A 5,047-nucleotide genomic window follows, 5' to 3' on the forward strand; every position below is an offset into this window, starting at 1 on the left:
TCCCAAACAGTCAATTGTCTTTTTGTTTTGTTGATGGTTCCCTTTGCTGCACAAAACTTTTTAGTTTGAGGTAGTCCCATTTGTTTATTTTTGCTTTTGTTTCCCTTGTCCAAGGAGATGTATCCGAAAAGAAATTATTGTTAATAGTATCAGAGTTTACTGCCTATGTTTTCTTCTAGAATTTTTATGATTTCAGGTCTTACGTTTAAGTCTTTAATCCATTTTGAGTCTATTCTTATATGCAGTGTAAGAAAGTGGTCCAGTTTCTTTCTTTCTTTCTTTCTTTTTTTTTGCATGTATCTGTCCAATTTTCCCAGCACCATTTATTGAAGAGTCTGTCTTTATTCCATTGTATATTCTTGCCTCCTTTATCATATTTTAAATGAGCATATAGGCGTGGATTTATTTCTGGGGTATTCTGTTCCATTGATTAATGTATCTGTTTTTATGTCAATATCATGCTGTTTTGATTACCGTAGGCTTGTAATATAGTTTGGTATCAAGTAGCGTGATACCTCCTACTTTGTTCTTCTTTCTCAGGATTGCTGTGGCTATTTGAGGTCTTTAATGGTTCCATACAAGTTTTAGGATTATTTGTTCTAGTTCTCTGAAAAATGCCATTGGTGTTTTGATAGGGATTGCATTGAATCTATAGATTGATTGCTTTGATAGTGCGGCCATTTTAATGATGTTGATTCTTCCTATTCACGAGCATGGTATATGCTTCCATTTATTTGTATCTTCTTCAATTTCTTTTTTTCAATGACTTATAACTTTCTGAGAACAGGTCTTTTACCTCCTTGATTAATTTGATTCCCGGGGATTTTACTGTTTTTGATGCAATCATAAGTGGTATTGTTTTCTTAATTTCTCTGAAATGGCATTCTTATGCTCTACTCACTTCCAGCTCTCAGAAAGATACACTTGAAATCTAGATTTTCAAGTCAAATTTTGTCAGGCAGCTTCACTTCAGTTCATTTCCCCCAAACCCAAAATGAATTGACTCACTAATAAGTGAACAAATTTGTGTTCACTGTAGTGCCGAGTACACTGGGATCTCTTCTGGCTGTTTACATTATGATTATGACAATATCCACACCCTTCCTACCAGAAATGTTTCATAGGCTTCAGTACCTGGGACCCCTAAAATGTATTCTTCTATATATTTTCATACAAGACTTATGAGATTAGGGGAAATGTGAGAGCAGTGTTTATTGGGCAGGTAAGACCAGCTTGGCATTCTGAAGTGTGTGTGTACTTGGTAAAATAAGTGATGGGAGAATGGTTAGGGAGAAGATGGTTTTCATCTTGATGGTGTATTTCAAACCTCCAGTAACTTTTATAAGTGATAGCTGGAAGTAACACGTCCTTTGAACTTCACTAGCTGTCCCCAAATTATTGTCAAGTCACCAATGGCAAAAAGTGCCTGTAAAATAGACAAAGAAATAAAAAATGAGAGCCCATGTTGACTGCCCTAGGAACTCTGCCTGAAGGAAGTACCGTGAGGACAGAGTACTTCTGAGAGCTGAGGTAATTTGGCACCAGGCTCTAGGGAGCTGCAGGTAGGAGAGTTCACTCTGGTCATTTGCAGTCCTGAGACAGCCCACAAGTGACCGCTTGGTTCATTCCACTCATTCACCCAGTACTTACTGAGCATCTCCTATGGCCCAGGCCTCATTAGCCAGGAAAAGAAAACTCCTTTTCTGCAAAAGACAGAAACACAGCTCAAACTGACTTCAGCAAAAAGAGAATTTACGAGTTCATGTAACTCAAATATTTAGAGTTTAAAAAAAAAAATCTAGCTTCAGGAAACATTGGAGAAAAAAGTTCCAATGGTTTCTTGGGGAATCCATGTCTTAGCTTTGTTTTCTTCAGTATTTGTTTCATTCTCATGAGTAGCTCTCCTTGGAGGCAAGGGGTCACCCGGCAGTTCCACGCTCACAGTGTAGCAACCAAAGATGAAATTGAGCTTCTCCTTCTCCACAGTTTGAACAAAATCCACAAGATTGGCTCTAATTAGACTACCGCGTGTAAATCTGAACCAATCACTGACTGATGGGGGCTGGCCAGGGACTTGTATTACTTTGATCAGTGGGATCTGAGTCATGTCTCTAGCCACATGGGGCAAAGGAAGGTGAGTTCAGCTCCATCCAAATGACATGGGCAGGGATTGGAATCACACAAAGAGTGTAGTAGAGTGACTCCCTAAAGACACCTTTACTAGAAGAAAGGTAATAGTAAAGCAATAGTTATCCACTAAGTATTTAAACATGTCGGCCATTGCACGAGGTACAAAGCAGCCTTGCCTTCACAGTCTGGTTCCACAATACAATGCCATAAGTGCTATAATTAGGATGACTATATATCCTAGTTAGCCAGGACAGTCATATTTTGTGCCTGATGTTCCAGTATAATAATTAACACTGTACCCCTTTACTCAAAAGAGCCCTGGTTTAGATAATACATTACATGGCCGCACTAACAATAACTGATGTATATTCAAATGAACATAGAAAGAAAGGAGAGGGAATGACTAACTGTGAGAGAGGTGAATACGGTGGACTAGAAAGACTCATAAAGAAGGCGATGGTTTACCTGAACCTAAAAGGAAGTGTTGAAATGTTCCAAGTGGCTGAAGAAGCTAAGACTATTCCAAGGATCAGGAAAGGTGTGGAGGTATGAACAATCATTTAGTGTACAGAAATTGCTCCTACATTTCCGTGATCTGACAGGATTAGAGGTATGCAGAGGAAAGGAGTGGGGCAAAAAACTGGAACGGGGGGTTACCAGCCTCTGATCAAAAGAAGAAACATCATATTAAAAGGATTTGGCCGAGCTTATAGAGTCTAGAATTAAGCTAAAGACTTTCCAAATTTAGAGAAATTTTAGAAAACAGGCAAAACTGCTTCTTTTATTTCTGGTCCTATGAAACATTCTGAAGTATGATGAATCTGAGAAGTGAATTTAGAAGCTTGTTTTACTTCACTTAGATTCACAGCACCTGCTGCTGAAAATGTAACCCAGACTCGAAAGATGAAAAATGTCCTCTGTCAGGCACAGACATATGTTACCGGTTTAAATCATATATCACTTATGACTCAAGTAATGATAATCACAAAATGAAAAAACAAGCAGTTGTGTTGTATCATGTTTTCCGCTTATCCTCCTTGTGAGAGACGTTATTTTAAAAAGATAGATAGAAATAGATCTATCATAGGATGTCGACAGGGCCAATATATTTGTCCAAAGATGTAGAAGAAGTGCAGATTACAAGGTATTCTGGTAAACTATCTCCCAGATGTGCTGAATCTTTTGCATTATTAGCTTCACGCAGTCAAAGGAGGGTTTGTTCTTTAGTGTTAAATTGTTATGTTCACCATTTCGGAGGGAAAAGGAAAGTGTAAGCATGCAATCTTATCACCTATGAGAAAGAGCTTCTTTCCAGTCTTATATTTTCTAGTCATTATATCACAATTCTCCATCCCCCTACAGTGCACTACATTAAGATATGAAATTTTATTTTATACAAGGCAAATTTTAAATGAATGTTGGAGTCGAAAGTATTATAATTTTAAATATGTGTAATAGCTAATTATTCTCTAGAGTATCTCTGTGAGTGGCTGAAGTTAAATACCTTTATATAATAGAATAAAAATTAAACAAGAGGATTAAACGCGAGTTAATCTTATCCCTTTCTAGCTATGGCCATTGATGAAACAGGCATTGTCTTGTCCACATGATACCACTAATTTAGATGTAAAGAGAATAGTTTGGTCCTTAATATAGATAACTCTTGAGGTTCAATAGTGAGGTTGCTGTCTCTGTTCTCTTTGTGCTTCTGTATAAGATCCCCTTCCTTAAAACTTTGCAGTTCATACCAGGCTATACCACCTTTCCTATAGCCAGCATCTACTAACTTTTTCATCCTTTCTTTTTATTTATAAAAGATTTCAGTATGTGAATCTCTGTCATTTTCTCCACTGCTGTATCTATCATTTTTATTGGTGACTTTAATACCTTGTGAAAAACTCATCCCTCCCACGGCTTCACAATTCCTTGATCTTCCTCAAGGAATTTTCACAAGCGTATCCTCCACTGTCTTACAACAGCTATCCACTCCTACAGGTATATCTTTGGCCTTGTCACTGACACTCTATACTTCCCCAGTTTTCTACATCCAGTTCTTTAACCTCACTGCCCACTGTTCTCTCTCATTCCCACTCCATCTATGTTTTGATCATTCCAAGTCATATAAGTTATGAAACTTTACTTTTGTTCATTCTTCATGATCCTTCTCATTTTTCTTTATTCAGCTTGTTTCATATCATTATATCTATGTATTTTAGAAGCTCAACTCTCTTGCCCCTTGTTTCTTCCATTTTACTTTCCTCCAAAAAAAAAGTCTAACTCTGGTTATCCCACTAGCTCTTATTTCATGTTGGCAGCTGAAGAAATCTGGAGGAAAGCATGCATGTCTGCTCACTGATTCTAATTTCAACTTGTGACCACAAATCCTTCCTGGGTATTCAGTACTGCTTGATTATCTTTATACTTTCATATATATTTGTTTCTCATGCTCTAAAATAAGACTATATCACAATTTTTGCATATCCTCAAACTTCCATTCTCTAGTCCAAGATGCAAAGCATCCTCTGTGCACCTATTTCCTCGCACTTTCCGTTATAAGAGATGGCACATGCCTGCTTCCACCAAAACGAGGACGTGGGCATTTGCTCTCAAATGTCTTTTCTACTCCACGGCTCTTCTCCTGAAATATTCCTTCTTTTCATTAATTTAGCTCTCCGAACTTAATTATTCTCACTAGCATAAACATGTTCATTCGATTTCTTCCTCCGGCTTCTGCCATATTACTCAGCTCCCTTTTGGAGAAAAACTTCAGAAGTGCTGACCGAAGTTGCTATCTCTATTTCCTCTCTATTCCTTTCTTTCTTTAGCCCACTCCGGTTGGCCTTAACCCCCTATTCCTCTGAAACTATGCTATGGTAGGCCAACAACAATCTATGTTCTGTCCAATTTAATGGTCACT

This window comes from Pteropus vampyrus, unplaced genomic scaffold (assembly GCF_000151845.1).
Source record: "Pteropus vampyrus isolate Shadow unplaced genomic scaffold, Pvam_2.0 Scaffold10, whole genome shotgun sequence".
NCBI classification, from domain to species: domain Eukaryota; kingdom Metazoa; phylum Chordata; class Mammalia; order Chiroptera; family Pteropodidae; genus Pteropus; species Pteropus vampyrus.